The sequence below is a fragment of the Oryzias latipes genome, chromosome 2, assembly GCF_053564925.1.
Source record: "Oryzias latipes strain Hd-rR chromosome 2, Olatipes_Hd-rR_3.1".
Lineage (NCBI taxonomy): Eukaryota > Metazoa > Chordata > Actinopteri > Beloniformes > Adrianichthyidae > Oryzias > Oryzias latipes.
In genome coordinates this window covers 23,534,990-23,556,219 of record NC_136238.1, presented here as the reverse complement: position 1 = coordinate 23,556,219, position 21,230 = coordinate 23,534,990, and the positions used below count along the sequence as shown (strand labels likewise).

The 21,230-nt window shown below is 41.7% G+C and overlaps 1 protein-coding gene and 1 long non-coding RNA gene across 4 annotated transcripts in view; one reads left to right on the top strand and one right to left on the bottom strand.

The window, feature by feature from the left end:
- Positions 1-4,180, top strand: part of LOC110016671 (NLR family CARD domain-containing protein 3-like) — a 42,319-nt gene extending 38,139 nt beyond the window's left edge. Inside the window, exons 12-13 of one of the 3 annotated variants that reach the window (XM_078935050.1) lie at positions 32-247; positions 887-4,180. The gene's annotated coding sequence lies outside the window, so the exon portion shown is untranslated. Of the gene's footprint in view, positions 1-31 lie in introns of all 3 variants that reach the window. The other 2 variants (XM_078935054.1, XM_078935043.1) reach the window with 2 other exon arrangements.
- Positions 3,158-16,338, bottom strand: LOC144988118 (uncharacterized). Its single transcript, XR_013651926.1, has 3 exons — positions 14,887-16,338; positions 13,237-13,620; positions 3,158-5,474 (listed from the first exon to the last, which is right to left on the bottom strand). It is a non-coding gene; the product is annotated as an uncharacterized LOC144988118 (long non-coding RNA).
- Positions 16,339-21,230: the final 4,892 nt, after the last annotated feature.

Below are 21,230 nucleotides of genomic sequence, written 5' to 3'. Positions count from 1 at the left end.
ACTGTAACTGCAGATTATATTTGTATTTTAGATTTATGGTTGGACTTGAAAGTCTGCAGTTCCTCGCAACTCTTAAGCAGCATCCGATAGTCCTGACTCCTGCTCTCTGTCATTCGGATGTGAAGCTGTATTCTGCACAGATGGAAAATCTTTTCAAGCCAGTACTGAGTCAACAGGGAAGCAACATTAGGGGCTCAGGAAGACATAGTCAGGAGTTACCGGGCAGACCATCTCCTTGAATGTGAATGTAACGCAAATTGCTCGTCTTCTTTTATACACACAAATTATTAAAGGTTTTGGTGTTATAAAGGCTTATATCAAGCTTTTCTGAGACTTGCAGAGTAAGCTTTGTCCATATAATATATGGATAATGTATTAAACTTAGAGAACACATTTTTTTTAATCTAAATTATTTTTGGGAGCTCTCAGGAAGGAGGACAACTTGATATCTGAGGCTCCAACTTTCTCTTTGTGTGGGTGATGAACATTCATGACGTAAACCTAGAATCTGCCAAGGCAGCTAGCCAGCATTTCACCCACGAAAACAAACATCCAAACAATTCCAAAGATGAATGTGAATATTGTTCATTTACAGGAAAGCGCTTTGCCAATCCCCACTAGTTCCAGAGAGAAAAAGATTGTGTGTATTGTTTTTTTTACTTTTTGACTTTGTGGTGTGAGAACCCACTGGTTTTTATGGATTGGGAGGGGCAGCTGCTCAGATTTTTGGAAAAATACTCAGAAATCGAGATTTCACTTTGGATTGTTTTTTGTGGGGAATTATAATACACTTAAACGCTCAAAAAAGTTGATTCTGCATGATGTAGGCTCTTTTAATAGGTTTTTTAGGTGGTTTTTATTGTCATTTTTTTTAATCTACTTTTAGAAGATGACAGCCCCGTGACCTTGGAGGAGGTGTTGATGTTTGCTGCAGGTGTGCCACGTGTTCCTCCTGCTGGCATGAGTCCTCTGCCACGCCTTCACTTCCTGTCTTCTGCAACATTAAAATTTCCAATGGCGAATACATGTGCCAACATTTTAAAGAGTCCTCTGTTGGACTCATACAGTGCCTTTAACCCTTGTGCTACTTTGGATGACCCCACCCTTATATTGACGTGTTAAATTTACATGCATTTTCTTATTAAAATTTGGTTTGCATATGAATTATATATTTTTTCAATAGCTCACAAACCATGTGACCCAAAGAGATAAAACCTACTGCAAAATTAAGATTCGGCAGAGATTTCATATCTTTGGGTCAGGTGGTTGTGGAGCTATTGAAATAATTGACCATCTTTCATATGCAAACCTCTGGAATTTTGATATAAAAATTAATACAAATTTTTTTTCATCTTTGATTTACAAAACCATGTGGTGTGTCTGATGTTGGGTGGTCACTACTACTACATTTCTTTGGGTCAGGTGGTTTGGGAGCTATTGAAAAAAATGACCAAATTTATAAGCAAACCTCTGGAATTTGTATATAAAAATTCATATAAATGTTGTATTATGTACGATTACGAAACAAATTGGTGTGTCTAATGCTGGGATGCCAGTAAAACAATTTGACATAGGTTGGTGACGTGTTTTGGGAGCTATTGAAAAAACTGGACAGAATGAACTTGCGAATTGCAGGAGTTTTTGTATAAAAATTTATATAAACGTTTTATAAAATGTGTGTATGGTGTATGTTTGTTATTTATTTCCAATCATGAGGTCACATGGTTTGGAGGGTATTAAAAAAAAGAACCTTTACTGCAAAACATATTTCTAATAAAATATTGAGCATCTATGATTGCAAAACTTTTCCCATTAAAACATTGCAAAATAAATCGATTATTTAGACACAACATGAGGAAATATTTTATAGTAATTTATTTTTGCAAAGCATTTAGTTTTGGGTTTGATCTAAAATCTTCTCCATCTCATGCGCTTGGTAACCCTTGTGCTATCCTAGGCACTTTAACGTTGGGAGTTGGGTCATCTAGACCCACTAGACAGTGCACTGAACCTCTTTTCTTCAATGATTTGTGATCTTCACTGGTGTCCATGGTTTGCTTTGTGCAGATCAGAGACAAAGGTGGGAATCTTGGCTCCTTTGTGGTAGAGGCGGCGGTCCAATCAGGCCGCTGAAAGTCTGCACAGTTGTTGCACCGAGGTTGGAAAACAACAGACAACCTGGATAATGATGAGTGCTGGAGGCTGGACTCATTTCCAAAATGTTAACAAGGCCGTTCGGCCTGTTAATGCCGCTAATAAGTCTGATCTCGGATGGCAGAGATTGCAGTTGTTGAACAAAGCTGCTGGCTGTGTTAAATGAAGCGTTTGTGCTTCACACAGCAGCATAATTGCTGAAAGGGGGATAGAAACATGCGCTCTGTCTCACACTTTGTTTGGTGTGTTGTGAAACTGCATTATGAGCTCGCTCCTGATTAAAAGGCAACTGATCGGGGCATCTGGGAGGGACCCGCTCTTACCTTCTGGGCAATTTCTGCTGCTTTTCTTGGAGCAATTCAAACAATCAGGAGATGATGCAGTCTTGGTTTGGAAATTATGAACGTGTCAAGAGATGCCACTTATCTGAAATCTTTTCACCTTTATCCACCTTTGTCATGGTAGGGAGAACACGTCAATGTAAGGGTGAGGTCATCTAAGATAGCACAAGGGTTAATTTGTTTATGGTCCCCAAGAGACCTCCCTGGAGATACGCGCTGAATGTCTGTCGAATATCCAACCTAAAACTAACTTCCATGAACACCAGTGAGGTTCACAAATCATTGATGAAAAAAGGTTCAGTGCACTGTCTAGTGGGTCTAGATGACCCAACGCCCAATGTTAAAGTGCCTAGGATAGCACAAGGGTTAAGACTTTTAAATGTGCCTTGTCGTGAAAATACGGTACATGTGATTTTTAATGGGATATTTTCCATAGATTTAAAAACAGAAAAATGCTTCAGTCTCCATTTAGTCTAAAAATGTTAACATTTGATTCTACTAAAGTCATTTTATGATTTTTATACAAATATGCATTGGAATGAATACAGTGCATCATATTCACAGAAACCCACACTTTGAGAAAGACTCCACACTTCTTTTTTTTCTTTTTTCTAACTTGTCCTGTCCAACAGCTGGGCAGGCAGATGAGAACTGAGGGCCTCTTGTGTTGGACATATTTTATTTTAACAAGAGGGGTTATTAATCCTTAGACAAACCAAAGGTGTGTCTGAATACATTTTTCACTAGTCTCACTAATTCTCACTAATTAATCACTAAACACATAAAAGTTAGATTTAAAGACGTATGAAATCTGTCTTGTGTTGTCATGGTAACACACATAAACAACATGCAATCATCTCAGCACAAATTACAACCACAATGAAAACATTCAAGTCTTAACTAATAATACAAAACAACCCATTTCTATTAACAGGTACATTTAAAAGAATTCATTTTGTGAAAGATTTTAACATTTTTGTCAGTGCAAGCTGTTTAATTCAAATTATGTATCATTTTAAGACATATATTGAAATGTATTGGTTCTTTTTATCTTCAGTTTTGTTAACTGTGACGAAAAGATGAATAAAAAGATCAGTCGTAAAAAAATTGAATATAGTATCAAACCCATGAAAAAAGGATGTTTTTGGTTCATGTCAGACTTCAGAAAACTGTTCATTGTTATGTGTTCAATACTAACTAGTGTCTCCTTTTAACTGAATGACTGCGTCAATGTGTTATGGAGGCCAACAGTCTGTGAATCTGTGTTCATGTAATGAAAGCTTTGGAGTTAACAAGTACATTAAGGTTTGATCCCATGAGTTTTGAAGATTTAAAACACATATTAAAATATTCACATTTTCTGGGATACAGAAACTTAAGTCATCAGCTGTGCTGCGAGGTAGAGGAGTTGACCTCTGATCAGAACATCGCAGGTTGAATTACCACTTTACCCGTCCATGTGTCAAAGTGTCATTGGACAAAACTGAACCCTATATTGATCCTGGTGGTTATAGGTTGGTGCCAGTGTGAAACATCACAGATGCCACCAGTGTGTAAATGTGTGTGTGTGTGGGTGGATGGGAATGTAACTGTAAAATAATTTGGGCTTTCAAAGAAGGTACATAAAAGTTATACAACTACACGGTATTTACCATACAAATAAAACCCTGTCTAAAATATTTTAATCAAAATGTCATGAATTTGTGTAAAATACTAGTTTCGATCTCTATGGAAGAAAAATTGTACTTTTTCCGGATCTTTACCTTTTCTTGCGAAAACCCTGAATGTCTTTTACTGCACAAGGTCTCTGCTCAAACTTTTCCTGGTTTTAGAGTCTACAATATATACTTTATTACACTGTTTTCCAAGTAAAAGGCTTTGCTCATGTGTGAGTTCTAATGTGTCTTTGGAGGTGATATATGCGGTTAAAACTTTTATCACATTTTATACAAGAAAAAGGCCTTTCTCCTGTGTGTTTTTTCATGTGTGTTCTGAGATTAGATACATCATTGAAACTTTTATCACACTCTTTACAAGAAAAAGGCTTCTCTCCTGTGTGAGTTCTCATGTGTCTTTCGATATTACCTTTTTGACTAAAACTTCTACCACATTCTTTACATAAAAATCGCTTCTCACCTGTATGAATTCTTATGTGATATCTGAACTGAGACACGTTACAAAAACGTCTGTCACATTTTTTACAAAAAAAAGGATTTTCTGTGAAATTTCTCATGTGTGCTTTGAGATTAGATATATCATTAAAACGTTTATCACATTCTTTACAAGAAAAAGGCTTCTCTCCTGTGTGAGTTCTCATGTGTCTTTTAAGATTACCTTTTTGACTAAAACTTCTACCACATTCTTTACATACAAATAGCTTCTCTCCTGTGTGACTTCTTACGTGAATTCTGAACATAGACAAGAAACAAAAGCTCTTACCACATTCTTTACAAACATAGCATCTTTTATCAGACTTCATAGAGGAAAGTATCTTCTCGTTTGGAGGTTTGTGTTTCTCAACCAATTCATCGTGGTTTGATTTTTTATTACAATCAGAGTCACACTGACTTTCTAACATGCGAGAGCTGTCCACACTTTGGACATGACTTCTGTCTCTCCTCTTCCTCTGATCTCTGTTCTGTGGGTCCGTCTCTTCATCTGTAGTTGATGTTGGTTCTTCATGATGGTTTCCTTCTTCATCCTGACTATCAGTTACATTAAAGCTCTGCTGATTGTTTAGATCTGCTTCACTGTTCTCATCTTCCTCATAAGTAGGAATGTCCATCAAGGTCTCCTGTTTCAGATCAAGCTGCTCTTCATCCTGACTGATGTAGAGTTCTTCTGGCTCCTCTTTAATCTGTGGAAGTTGTTGTCTCTCCTTTTCAGACGGTAGAGGTTCTGGTTCTTCCTGTTCCACTCTGAAGTTCCTCTGCTGGTTGCAGAAATCCTCCTCTTGAGTCACCCAATGCTGGGGAAGGACTGCAGAAATACAAGAAGAGGCCCTTTGATACTTTATAATCACTGCACAATTTAAAAATTGAATACAAAAAATAAAATAACTTCTTAGGTTAAACACCCGATCATAATAACTCTTAGGTTTAAAAAAAAAATACCCATCAATGTTAACTACACACCAACACACTATAGACACACACACATTATACAAGGAGGGTGGTGACCATTGATCTTCTGTCCCCTACTCAGTCTCTTGGGAGGGGAAACTACAGCTGCTAAGAGGTGGAAATTGTGTCCGTTGGGCATCATCTTCCTGGGCCTGGTAATCCTGTCTCCCCATAGGGGATCCTATGCTACAAGCCAGGAATCACATCATATATTTTGTTTGTGGGATGTCAAATATTGCTTTGTGCTTTGAAACAGGTAAAGCAGAACATACGGCTGGGCAATAAAATAATTAAATATATCGGGATAGAACTTTGTCTCGATACAAGAATGAGTATCGTGATGGACTTTTATTTTGAAGGGTCTGAGATTAAAACCCGCCAGTTGGGAGCATTTTGTCCTGTTTGGTGAGTAAAAGAAAGAGCAGGGGTCCCGAATCTACGGCCCGTTGGCCACACCCATAAGACCCGGCCCCCTGAACAATACCAGAGAGAGACTCTGGTATTGTTGTTTTTTGCATTATTATGGCCCGCAGCAGTCACAGAGTGCAAGGACCATATTGTAACTGCTACGAGGGTCGAAGACTCAAAAAGGTCCAAAATGTCAAAAAAACGCATCAAAACACCAAAAAATGAGGTCAAAAGTCGCCCAAAGCACAAAACGACACGACAATTGTGTAACGCAACAAAAATACACACACACACGCACAACACGTGACAAACAACAGGTGAGGTGGAAAAGGATGATTCGTTGTGGCGACCCTTCATGGGAAAAGCCGAAAGAGAAAGATTTATTTTTAATACCCTGTGCTGGTTTGAGTGGGAAAAAATTATGAAATGACGGTATATGGAAAATATGATAGGCACAAAGAGGCTCGAGATGTGCGTGTTCGCCACCCCTGACCTAGGTAGTTGACTAGAAAAAACAAACAGTGGTGTCTACTAGGTTAGCCTCTTGGAACCTCCAAAATTGGATTATAAGGAAAGAACAGAAAAACCTTAAGAGACTGCAAATGCGGAGTCATTTGAAAAATTCTGCTCTTACAACTGTAGTTGAACATTTACGTGAGATTGTGCATGGGCAACAGAAGCTTTATTTCTGTGAACAACACACAGAGATTTACTTGGTCATTATTGATTTTCTAAAATCTAAAATGCTGTTATTATATTTTTCCTGATTTTGCCGTAAAGAACCCAAAGAGGGTTATTTGTTTTTTACGGATTACCGTAATTTCCGGGTTATAGAGCGCACCTGATTACAAGTCGCACCTACTTCCTTTAAGGAAGTTACGTCAAAATGCACCTGTATACAAGCCGCATGTTGTTACAAACACTATGGGCCCGTCACTGATTATCCTGACCCACAGACTATGCAACTGGCTTCAGTCTCACTGGGGGAGGAGTTAGCAGTGCGCCAATCCATTTATTTGAACACTCCCACACCTGCCAAACAGCATGGACCTTACTTCTGCTCACAGGTCCCTCAGTTGTGGTGAGGAAATTTACACCCGCGATTCCCCTCTTCCCATTAGTCTTAAGGGCTTAAAGCAGGACTAACCCCCAGGTCACCACACTGTGTTGTAGATTGAGGATGTAAAAAAAAGTGTTTATTTGGAGACAATGCTGTTGTTAGACGCTAATGCTACGATGCTAATGATGCTACGAACTAACAATTTGCCTAAGAAATCCGTCAATCTGGTTGGATAAATCAATTCATTAATAATTTAGAGCTGGGCGATATAGCCAATTCTAAGTTTGATTTTTGATTTTAATAGCTTTTTTCCCCTCCTGTTACTTTCTTTAACAAAAATTACAAATGACAGAATATGTTTAACAAAAAACAATTTTATTTTAACATCTCCTTTGGAATTGTGCTTAAAGTCAAAGGTCTACTGAATTCAAACTGTAAAAATGTTTGTAGATCAATGCTGCAAATGTTTTGTGAGCTTCTGATAGCTGGAGCATTTCATGATCAGAAGAACTTCTCACACTCAACAGAGCAGAGGCAGACATAGCATTAGGCAGAGGTAGACGGTCACTTGGGGCCCCAAACACCCTGGGCCCCCTGAGTTGGACACCTACCAAAAGATTTCTTACACTTTTTCATAAAAACCCAAATCACTGATATAACATAAGCCTCCTCACATGATAGTGTTGTGTATCCCCCTGCCCTTATACACTAATGGACTGTTCCATCAGACAGACGATCATGTTTGCCTTCAATGCACAGAGTGCAGAGACTAACAGCGCGAAGATGAAACGCTTTGGGAAAAGATAATGGCAAGGACAAAAAAGGAAATTTGTTGCCACACTTCCAAAAGTGACTGAATTTTTGACATTTCAATGAACAGATAACGTTGCTGATGAAGGTCGACATGAACAACAAGAACCAGCTAGCAGCGCCAGCAGTGCTGTCACCATTGATAAAGTGGGGGAGAAGGGAGACCAACCTTGCCCGTTGCTCTCCCTTAAATAGACAGTAAAATGCTAGGATGACATTCAGCACCCAGTGAGTAGCAGTCAATCTGTTCATCAATATTTTATTCTTGAAGACGGCCCAGACCGCTGCTCAATTGTGCAGAAAGGACCGGTTCAATTACGAAGACAGAATTTTTCCTAAAACCCAAGAGGGGCCCAGATTTACAGTTTCCAACTATAACACGTATGTATGCTAATAGTCTGTTTTCTCATGTTCATGTGTTGAAATCACTGAAGTGGTGCAAAAAAAAAAACCTGATTGGCCTTGTGTAGCCTTTATGTTTTTATTTTGTGTTTTTTACAAGGGAATCTTGATTGTAGGGGTGTAACGATATGCTAATATCTCAATTCGGTTCGATTCAGAGTTTCATAGGGCTCTTATCTGCCAGGAACCAAAAACTTTGGATACTTAATACTGGCCTGAAAAAAAAAATACTTTGGCATACGCTAGGGGTGTGACAATAACTGCATCACCGCACTCTTTTTTTTTTAAAGTTCTGCATATGGTGCGTGATTGGAACTATAATAAACACATTAAACACATTCATCTTTGCTGATAATTTACTTTTTTTGCTCGTCCTGTGTTCAGACTTCAAGGGTTTCTGGGGCAAACCTTTTATCACTCTTCTCCTTCACTCCCTGCGCCATGAGTTGCGCTGCGCGTGGCTGTCACTGCCTCTTAGAGCTGCACATGGCACCAGGCTCCCTCTTCTCACACACACACTTGTGCGGTTTTAGAAACACACACACATCCTCATTCTACAACAGAAGTTTCAATCTCTCGAGGAAATACGACAAATTTACTGAATCAACACGCACCCCCAACACACTTGTGTGCGCTCCTTCCTTCTAGTCCTACACACGCAGCATGCTCACACATACACACAGTCATTCTACAATACCTACATAGTTCATTAGTTAGATAGGTAGCAGTTAGTTCTTACTGTTATTTGTAAAAAAGAATGGTACGTTGTATTTGTATTTATTTCCGATGTGGTCGCTGGGGGATTCTGTGTTTTTTTTTTTTTTTTTTTTTTGGGGGGCTGCGGTGAACCACGAGATCGCGCCCCCTGCTGGTTCATCACCGCGGTGTTCAAAAATCCCACACCGTCACAGTTTTAGCATACGCTATCTTTGTGTAACAATTACAACATGCAGCATTCGACTTATCCAATTGTCTTTTCCCTTCATGGATGCCGACAACAAAGCCAAAGTGTTCCCCCCACACAGGAGAGCGTAAGGAGCTGGGAGGTCCTCCCATCTGCATTACATGCGCACCGTCACCTAATAGCTATTGAACCTGCACTGCAATGACGTTTCTCCCAGAGGCGCCTGCGCTGCCTCGGACATGTACGCAGGTTGGACGACGTGCAAGGAAATCCTCTATTGCGAGCTCGCCACTGGAACGTGGCCAACCGGACAACCTGTCCTGCCCTACAAGGATGTTTGCAGGAGAGAAATTTAAAGTCATGTAACATCAACCCAGCAGATCTCAAAACAGCAACTTCCGACCTCTCTAGCCAACATCATAACCGGCGCCTGGCAGGTTGAGAAGAAGAGAGAGATCCTGTGTGAGGAAAGGACGGCACTGTTGCCTGATAAACTAAAGACTCAGGTGCAGTGTCCACCGTCTCTGAGACAGAAGGATGCCAGTAATTTCATCCAGTAACTAAAGTAATCAATTGCTCTTTAAAAGTCATTTATCCAATACTGCTAAGAATGTGCGGAAATGTGTTTGCAAACTTCAATTGAATTACAGAGATAAATCTGAGATGCAGAGATTACTGTAAACTTCACGGATACACAACAAAACTATGCACGTTTTTTCTTTTTTCCCCCGCACATGCATTGTAACAACCCAGCTGCTTTGTCACTCGTAGAAGGTAAAAGAGAGCCGAGCTGCTGATCAACTAGCTGCATTGACTCTCCTTCCCCCTTACTTCACACGCCCTCAAACAGTCTTAGAGAGAGTAGACAGAGAATCAGATTGCTCCATCTCCGGCATTTAAACCCATCTATTATGAACACACACGATCTTCACAGCTCTCTTAGTGATGAAGAATTCAACACAGAGTCTTAGTGGCTATAGGCGGGGCTAACCTCCGTCCATGCATCAACTTTTAGCCGAGGCAGAACTAATGTTTGCCGTGAGTTTCCTCCGAGACGCTATTAGGTGACGGACAGTAAGCATGGCAACATATGGCTAATGCAGACGCGAGGACAGAGATGAGAGAGAGAGAGACAGACAGAACTTTATTAATCTCCCAAGTGAGAAATTCAGGTGTCCGGCAGCAAAACACGCACAAACAGACACAATAAATAACAGTAAAATTATAGCTTAAGTGTTGCTGGTGTGCTCCCTCCTGACAGAAGCAGCACGAGAGTGAATAGCTGCGCTCTGGACTGGAGGTTCATTACCCTTCCACTCATATGCTACACCCACACACCAGCTTTGGGAGGTGTTTAACCTCCTGGTGACGCTAGTGAACAGCTTTACGGGATCAAGCAGGGGCGACAGACAGCAGCCACTCTGCTGCGCTTCCAGAGTCTGGAAGCGCGCACATATTGGACAATTAGCTTGCTGAGTATGGCTTTTTATGTGGAACTCTCCGCAGAACTGCACCAGATCACCATCGTGAGTCTCTTCACCATTGAGTCCCCTGGTTGTCCCGTCATCCTCGGTCTGCCTTGACTGAAGAGGCACGACCCAACCGTAAACTGGTTAGAGCACAGAGCCGTCCATACTTCTGCTCAATGCTACACTGCCTTCAGACCGCAAGAAAGTCGGAAAGCTGTGCTCCATTGAGGTCGATAGCAGCCACCACCTTCGCTGAGATCAGCATGACAGGGGAGGTGGAAGGTTTTACTGCTCAATACTAGGACCTGCGAGAGGCCTTAAATAAGCAGCGTGCCACACAGCTCCCACTATAATGGTCCTACGACTGCACCATCGACCTTCTTCCCAGAGCTATGCCCACCCGAGGACAGGTGTTCCCCGAGTCTGAGGCCATGCAGGCCTAAATCCGAGAGGAGTTGGCAAAGGGCTCCATCTGACCATCTACATCTCCAACCTCTGGCGGCTTTTCTTTTTAAAAAAGAAAGATGGTGGACTGAGGCCATGTATTGACTACCGCAGCCTTACTGGTGTGACTGTTAAATACAGTTATCCCCTGCCTCTGATTCCTGAAGCTCTGGAGCAGCTTCGCACAGCTTGCTTCTTTACGAAGCTGGATTTGAGGAGTACCTACAACGTCTTCCACAGTCGACCAGGGGATGAATGGAAAACCACCTTTTCAACCGTCACTGGACACTGAATATCTGGTCATGTCCTTTGGTCTCTGTAAACCTTGTGTACGGACTTGCCTGCAGCTGGAGATCCAGGTGAGGCAAGCGCACAAGAATTAACTGCAAACTCTTTCTGGTGGCCCACGCTGCAGGCTGACATAGTCCAGTACGTGACCAGATATGGAGCCTGCCAAATGGCTAGGTCGCCTTGACCGGCCTCCTGCATCCACTGCCCATACCTCAGCGCCCCTGGTCACACATTGTAGTGGATTTTAGCACTGACTGACCCCGTTCAAGAGGTAACACCTATATCCTCATTGTTGTTGATTTCTTTTCCGAGTCATGCAAGTTGATCCCTCTGCCTAAGCTGCCCACAGTTCAAGAAACAGCTGTCAAAATGTGGAAATGTTCAAGGGTCTGGGCATCAAAGTGAGTCTCACCTCTGGCTAGCATCCACAGTCCAACTGCAAGTGGAACGCCTGAACCAGGAGATCACTCGGTTCATCCGTACCTACAGTAACCAACAAAAGGATGACTGGAGTCGATTACTGGTTTGGGCCGAATATGCCGGTAATGTGACAATGAGCCGCACCACCGCTGCAGTCAAGATTCAGTAATATAAAGCGATAAATATCTATGCTGATTGTCACGGTAAGTAAAATAAATCATCAGTTCAGAGAGAAAGTTCACCTCTAACCGCTTATTTTTGCCCAGATGATGAATCAAAAGTTTTTTTTAAAGAAGCCGGCACAGTGATACAGAATATTTAAACTATGTGACCGGAACTTCTTTTTTAGACATTATCACTTTTTAATGCACACCCAGCAGCCATTCAGAATCGAGTATTCACCCGGACCATGGTATGAACTGTCATGTGATTACATGACAGTTCTAATAACACTGTCATATTTCATTTTTTGTAAATATTTAAAAGCTTCATTTTATAAATAATAATAACCAGAAAAACAGAAATAGTGTTTTGCTAAACAATGAAGTGAAACTTTGTGGCTCTTGTTGGGTTTTGGTCAGGAAGAAACTGGATCAAATGGTTATTTTAGTGTTAAAGGTTCCAGACTCTTAATCTCCAGTGAAACTGAGTATGAAATGTCATTCCACAGACAGATGCCCGCTGATGTTGTACTTATGGAAGTGAAGCAAATCTCAGCAGAGATGCAGTTTCTCTAAACTGAAATCACTGACATTAAACAGCCTGAACATTCATGGAGCTGGACTGGACACAGAAAAACCTCCCTGTTGTGTTTCCACCCACCAATGAGGAGCAGTTTGACGAAGATGAAGCTGCACTGGAGGAAGAATCAGTCCAGAAAAAGATAGAGAACAATTCTGACACTAAGCAGTTTTTCACTGATGTATTCAGGTTTGAATCTTTTCTGTCTGCAGATCCATGAGCAGGACCCTGTCTTTGGGTTTTAGCTTGAAATGTAGTTTTGGAAATAGAATCTGTCTGAATGTCTGGAATTGGAGACATCAAAGAGGTTTAGATGGGATTTTGGGTTTGACAGAGAAATCTGCTGAAAAGAACTGAACTACAAACTTAGAACCACAGACGACAAACAGATTGTACTTTTTTATCTGCTAAAAATGTTCTCTTTGATCTGTTAAGGTTTCCCGTTTGTCGTTAGCTGGAGGGACTAGCTACGATCATATGATTTGAAGAATGTTGTCGGCTGCACTGACCAACAATGTCTTCTGTCTTTTCAACTGGAAGGGACAGAAGAGACTCTTCCAGGACACGCTGTTGATGGACTGCATGTTTGGAGAGCTTGAAGCTCAAGATAGAACCGTTGTTGAAGTGAACATGCCGATAGTGTGGAGATGAAGATCAGAGTCACACTGACCTGCTGACATGTGAGAGCTGTCCACACTTTGGACATGACTTCTGTCTCTCCTCTTCCTCTGATCTCTGTTCTGTGGGTCTGTCTCTTCATCTGTAGTTAATGATGATTCTTCATGTTGGTTTCCTTCTTCATCATGACTATCAGTTTCATTAAAGCTCTGCTGATTGTTTAAATCTGCTTCACTGTTCTCATCTTCCTCATAAGTAGGAATCTCCATCAAGGTATCAGTCTCCTGTTTCAGATCAAGATGATCTTCATCCTGACTGATGCAGAGTTCCCCTGGTTCCTCTTCAGTTTGTGGAGGTTCTGGTTCCTCATGTTCCACTCTGAAGTTCCTCTGCTGGTTACAGAGATCCTCTTCAGTCATCCAATGCTGGGGGAGGACTGCAGGGACACAAACACAACAAGGAGCCTTTTATACGTTTCCAGGACTGTTGGGTTTTGTCAAGCACCGATATGCCTAAGGAATCTGGAGGGCCAGAAGAGACTAATTGAAACAATAAATACATACACCATTAAATTATTAAATAAACGTGTCATTAATTCTTTAAAATTGGAATTAAATAATCAAAAGTGTAATTAAATATGTCAATATTTAATTAAAATTCGATTTTAAATGTTTTATACAGGTTCCATTTATAAATTGTTCTAAAAATTATTATGAGCTCTCTCTGAGTTTTGAACGAGGAAGTGTTTGCAAACGTTGTGCTGTACGAACAGTTTGATCCGTGCAAAGAAATAAACGGCTTCTAGTCTGTTCCAGAGCAACGGTGTCCCGACCGGGACCGGAACGGAAATAGCAGCAGTTTCCGACTATGGTCTGAAGCCTGAGGCTGAAAGGTAACACGCTGACAGCAAAATCAGCGCACAAAAGCACCTTAATAAGTCATGTGATCTTAGTTGGTGGTGTCCTCGCATTTACTGGGGAATATCTGATTTGTATGCTTACATGGCACACGCAAATGCACGTATCCGATTTGTATCCGATTTATTTCCACATATGAGTGAGGCCTGTATCCGATCTGAGAAAAACAGAATCCATGCGCTTTTGTCCTGCTTACACGTTCACCGGTCATATCCGATCTGTGCCACATGAGACTCACTTGAACCATGCAGTGTAAATGCGGACTTAGTGGCCATTTGCGGGCTAACCCCCAGGTCGCCACAAGATAATACGTTAAGGTTTAACTTGATTTATTCTGGGGTAATATTCCTGTCTGTTTTTATTCATATTTATTTTCAAGAAGTTCAGTTTTATAGGTGTTAAAGTTTAGCTTTAGTGTGTTCAACAAATGTTTATCTTCTTCGGGCCAAAACCTAAAAGCGTGTTTTGGATTTAGGCCCCCTGTGTGACCGAGTTAGACTCCCCTGTAACACGAGTTTATAAAATTCATGTATTTTTTGTGTAAAATGGCCAAAAGAAGACGGGGAACACAAAAGGATGTCATCAAATATTTATATGTGCGTGGGGGGGGTTACTCGCCCGTGGAGTAAATTTGTGTAGAACCGCCACTGAGTGACAGGCAGGTCACCAAAAAGAAAAGCATGAACTTGGGGCTAGGGCTGCAGCTATCGATTCTTTTTGTAATCGAGTAACTCGAGGAATCGTTTCAGCCCTACTTCTCTCTTTCTTTGTAGAAGTGAACATACCTATGCTGTGGAGCTGAATCTGTGGTTTCCAGATGACATCCAGCAGTCTGCGCTGACGACAGAGCTCCTGCTCGTACTGGACGATGGTTCCTTCACAGAGTCTGCAGATTTCTTCAGCAGCAGCAGCTAGTCGCTGGCTGATCAACTCTCTCAGAGACTGAAGGGAAGACATGGTTCCTGCTCCGATCTTCAGCTCCAACTCCCACAAACACCGCCGTCCTCTTCACTGCAGCTCCGATCGATCATCTGCTAGTTTCCCAATCACAGCAATCCACGTTGTCTTTCCGTTCAACACTTCTTCACTCATTTACGACACTTTGGAAAATGCTGAGAGTTCCCACACGAACCATGTATCGTCCTTTCTATCCAAAAACCTCACAAACGTCCCAAAAAGACACCGCCGTCCTCTCAACACAAGCTAACGCTGCTAGCCTGCTCACGAGCTAACGCTTCTAGCAATGAGTTATATCACTAGAGGAGACATCACGTGGTTCCTCATGGGAGGAGAGCACCGCCATCTTGGTGAGGTCAAGTTACTACTGCAGTGCATGCATGTGAACACATTTTTTGCATAATACCAGTTAATTTTGCGGGTTTCAACTGCCAAAATCAGAGAACTGAGTCCATGAAGTAGGAAGGTATATCATTTCACAGGTAAGTACTATAATTTTTTTCTTTTAATGCTGCATAGGCTTAATTAATCATACACATGTTTTCATGCATGATGCTCCAGGGCTATTATCAACATGCTGCATGATGTTCGTATAATTTGCTGTCGACATAAAAGTACATTTTATTTTGCTAAACCTGTATACAGCATACTAGACTATTATAGTAATATAGATTTATACATTTCTGACTCAGTGACTGAACTTTTCTTGCAGGTTTCCAATGGATTCAGACTTAAGGAAAAAGTGGATGTTAGCTATCAAAAGAGCTGACCCAGATGGATCACTGTGGTACCAACTAGTAATACAGTCTGGATATGTTCAAAGCATTTTGTGGAAACACATTTTGATGAGAGGCCAGACTGTTTGCACGAAACCCGACACCATAACATCTGTGTTACACAGATTGATCACTCACAGGGATCAGTATAAATCTATTGTTTTTCTTTGTTGTTGTTGTTGTTGTTTTTAGGGTGAATCTGTTGTTCACTTTTGGACTTCTTTTGAATATTTATTTTTGTATGATTATTATTATTAATAGATTTATTTTTTTTATTATTTATTGACTTATTATTTATTTATTGTTATTATTTATTGTTTGTATTGACTCACTATTGATTTATTATTATTATTATTATTGACTTATTGTTGGGTTTTTCTAAATAATTTAAATTACATGTCAAAGAGGTCTAGAACTTCTAAATGTTTAGAACTTATTTTTAAAAATTCTTTGTAATAATTTTTTTATTTGAAAGAAGTCCTGCAACAATGCATTTTCATTAAAGTTTGAGCTTTTAAGGCTGCCTGTTTCTCTTCTTTAACAACAACAAATGATGTATCTATATATATATATTATATATATATATATATATATATATATATATATATATATATATTATATATATATATATATATATATATATATATATATATATATATATATATATATATATATATATATATATATATATATATATATATTTACATATATATATATATATATATATATATATATATATATATATATATATATATATATATATATAATTCCTTATATATATATATATATATATATATATATATATATATATATATATATATATATATATATATATATATATATAATTCCTTATATATATATATATATATATATATATATATATATATATATATATATATATATATATATATATATAATTCCTCATATATATATATATATATATGAGGAATTATATATTATGTGAGAAATTCCTCACATATATTATTATATATGTGAGGAATTTAGGCAGAAGTTGAGGCAGGTCCTGGGTGGTCAGGATGAGCTTACAGAGGACTGGGAAACTACAGCAGAGATTATCAGGGAAACAGGTAGGAAGGTGCTAGGTGTGTCATCTGGAAAGAGGAAAGACGGTAAAGAGACTTGGTGGTGGAATGAGGAAGTACAGAAATGCGTCCAGAGGAAGAGGTTGGCTAAAAGGAAGTGGGATGTAGAAAGGACTGAGGAAGGTAGACAGGAGTACAAGGAAGCGCAGCGTAAAGTGAAGAGAGAGGTGGCAAAGGCCAAACAGAAAGCTTACGATGAGCTATATGACAGGTTAGACACAAAGGAAGGAGAGAAGGACTTGTACAGGCTAGCCAGACAGAGAGACAGAGATGGGAAGGACGTGCAACAGATAAGGGTGATTAAGGACAGAGATGGAAAGGTGCTAACAACCCAAGAGAGTGTACAGAAAAGATGGAAGGAGTATTTTGAGGAGCTGATGAACGAGGAAAATGACAGGGAAAGAAGGGAGGAAGATGTGGTTGTTGTGGAGCAGGAAGTAGCAGAGATTGGAAAGGATGAGGTTAGGAAGGCTCTGAAAAGGATGAAGAGCGGAAAGGCCGTTGGTCCTGATGACGTACCTGTGGAGGTATGGAAGTGCCTAGGAGAGACAGCAGTGGAATTTCTAACAAGGTTGTTCAATAGGATTTTAGAGAGTGAGAAGATGCCTGAGGAATGGAGGAGAAGCGTTCTGGTCCCGATCTTTAAGAACAAGGGTGACACGCAGAACTGCAGCAACTATAGAGGAATAAAGTTGATGAGCCACACAATGAAGCTGTGGGAAAGAGTAGTGGAAGCCAGGCTTAGGAAGAAGGTGGAGATTTGTGAGCAGCAGTATGGTTTCATGCCCCGTAAGAGCACCACTGATGCCATTTTTGCTTTGAGAATGTTGATGGAAAAGTACAGAGATGGTCAGAAGGAGCTGCATTGTGTGTTCGTAGATTTAGAGAAGGCGTATGACAGGGTGCCGAGGGAGGAGCTGTGGTACTGTATGAGGTCGTCTGGAGTGGCAGAGAAGTATGTCAGAGTAGTTCAGGACATGTATGAGAGAAGTATGACGGTGATGAGATGTGCTGTAGGTCAGACAGAGGAGTTCAAGGTGGAGGTGGGACTACACCAAGGATCAGCTTTGAGTCCTTTTTTGTTTGCTATGCTGATGGACAGGCTGACAGACGAGGTAAGACAGGAATCTCCCTGGACAATGATGTTTGCGGATGACATTGTAATTTGCAGTGAGAGTAGAGAGCAGGTGGAGGAACAGCTAGAGAGGTGGAGGTTTGCTCTGGAAAGAAGAGGCATGAAGGTCAGTCGTAGTAAGACAGAATACATGTGTCTGAACGAGAAGGATCAAGGTAGAAGCGTTAGGTTACAGGGGGCTGAGGTGAAGAAGGTGCAGGAGTTTAAGTACTTGGGGTCAACAGTTCAGTGTGATGGGGATTGTGGAAAAGAGGTGAAGAGGCGAGTGCAGGCAGGTTGGAGCGGTTGGAGGAAAGTGTCAGGAGTGTTGTGTGACAGAAGAGTGCCAGCAAGACTCAAAGGAAAGGTGTACAAGACAGTGGTGAGACCAGCTCTGCTCTATGGGTTAGAGACGGTAGCAGTGAGACAGAGACAAGAGGCTGAGATGGAGGTAGCAGAGATGAAGATGTTGAGGTTCTCCTTAGGAGTGACCAGGTTAGACAGGATAAGGAACGAGTACATCAGAGGGACGGCTCATGTTGCCTGTGTCAGCGACAAAGTCAGAGAAGCCAGACTGAGATGGTTTGGACATGTTCAGAGGAGGGATAGTGGATATATTGGTAGAAGGATGTTGGAGATGGAGCTGCCTGGCAGGAGGGCAAGAGGACGGCCAAAGAGGAGATACATGGATGTCTTAACAGAGGACATGAAGTTGGCTAATGTTAGGGTAGAAGATGTCCATGATAGAGTGAGGTGGAAAAGGATGATTCGCTGTGGCGACCCCTGATGGGAAAAGCCGAAAGAGAAAGAAGATATATATATATATATATACATACATATATATGTATATATATATATATATATATATATATATATATATATATATATATATATATATATATATATATATATATATATATATATATATATATAAATATATATAAATGTAAAAATATATATAGTCTATAAAAGCTACTTAGACACCACTAAAAGCAATAGAAATCATTGTCACGTGGGCGTCGTTGACCTCACCAAGATGGCGTCGCGCTCCGCCACCGTCGGCCAGGCTTCTAAAGCGGGTGTGTCTCCTCTAGTGATATAACTCATTGGCTGCTAGCGCCTCGTGCTGTTCTTCTTCTTTGTTTGGCTAACAGCGTCATGGTGCTTTAGCGCCACCAGCTGGTCTGGATTGTTGTCTGTCGCTTAAATTATCTCGATGGCGGCAAAAAACGCCCTTTTTTAACTTTACTAGCAAATAAAGGAGAAACAGGTTGTTTTCATTAACAATATAGATGTGTGCTTTTGTACTGTAACTGTATAATTTCTTGCAAAAAAACTAACAACAGCTGCAGCAGGACGTCCAGATGCTGCTGCCGATAGATAGATAGATAGATAGATAGATAGATAGATAGATAGATAGATAGATAGATAGATAGATAGATAGATAGATAGATAGATAGATAGATAGATAGATAGATAGATAGATAGATAGATAGATAGATAGATAGATAGATAGATAGATAGATAGATAGATAGATAGATAGATAGATAGATAGATATACATTTGTCAGCCTGAAAAGCTCAAACTTTAATGAAAAATGCATAGTTGCAGGACTGCTTAAAAATAAAAAAAAATATTACAAAGAAGTTTTAAAAATAATTTCTAAACATTTAGAAAGTTTAGACCTCCGAGACATGTAATTTTAATTATTTAGAAAAGCCCAACGAGGGCCTGGGGTGTCGGCGCCTCCGGGATGGGGTCCCTGGGCTGGGGGGACTTGGCCCCTATGCTGGGGGGGCTGGGGGGCCGTTTGACCACCGGGGGACAGTCTACCAGCTGTCCCCAACCTACACCCTTCCTCATATAACCTCATATTAGGGTGAAGGGGTGGGGGGTTTAGCCTGCGATGCGCCTTGGGGGGGGAGCTACTTGGCATTGGTCCCCCTCCCATGGTCGCCGTATGGAGTGGGCCCCCCCTCTTTCGGTTTTATTTGCACCTTAGACATGTAGGGCCCTTGGTAGGGGGGGTGCTTGGACATCACTGCCAGCAAGCAGCAGATGCCCTCCTAGCACCCTACCCGCCAATTTTAACTGCACCTTAGACATTTAGGGCACCTTGGTGGGGAGGGTGAGGGGACATCACTGTGAGTAACCAGGAGATGTCCCCTCAGTGTCCTACCCGCCAATTTTAACTGCACCCCCCTTAGTACACACACCCCTCCCCCCTCAAAATATACATTCCAACATAAACACACACACATGCACACACACACCCTCACAAACACACATACACGCACTTTGCCAGGAGGGTGGGACCTAGGACCATCTGTCCCCTACCCCTTCCCTGGTGGGGGGTGCAGGGCCCTTGGTAACGGCGGCCGTGTCCCCTGGGTGCCAGTTTCCTGGGCCTGGCGGTGCTCTCTCCGCGCGGGGGTGTGGGTTCGCATTACACCTGAGCCGGGGGTATCCGTGTCCCTGGGGGTGGGTTCTGGTCCTTGCCCCTGAGCGCTGGGCCCCGCCAAATTTCCAACTGTGCCCGAGCCTGGTCGGGCCATGTTTACAACACCCCTTGTTGGCCCCCTTTTTTCCCCGGGGATCTCCCCTCTTGGGCGAGGGCGGCTGGCCCCTGCCTTGCTCCTCCCTGGACCATCCGTGGGCCGGGTGGGTGGCTGCCTGGAGTGCGCAGCGGGTCTCCCTTGGGGGGTCCTGGCTCGTACCTGGGGTTGGGGCGGGGGGATGCCCAGAACTCCTGGGTGGTGATGGGGTGCTCGTCTGGGGCTGTGGGTGCCCTTCTCGGGTGGCGGCCTGCGTTGGGCTCTTCCGGCGCGGCCGGGGGGCTGCTCTCCTGGTTGGGTTGGGGCGGCGCTCTCTTTGCCCCCATGCCTCCCTGCTCTCTGGGGGCCTCACGGCGGTCCTGCTGGCCCTGGCCTGGGTGGAGGATTTGGTTGCCCGGGGGCGGTTGTTCCCTGCCTACTGCCGTGTGGCGTTGGGGGGTTCCGGCTGCCGCTGCTGATGCGGCGGGGGTCTTGGTGTGGGGGTGGCTGGGCACTCTCCCTCCTTCTTTTCACATTCCACCATCCATTTTAGAAGAACATGAACACTCACCTGAGCACAGGTGTTAGCTCACCTTTGCACTTATAGTTTGCATGATTGAATGAATGAAAGATTTCACACTAGT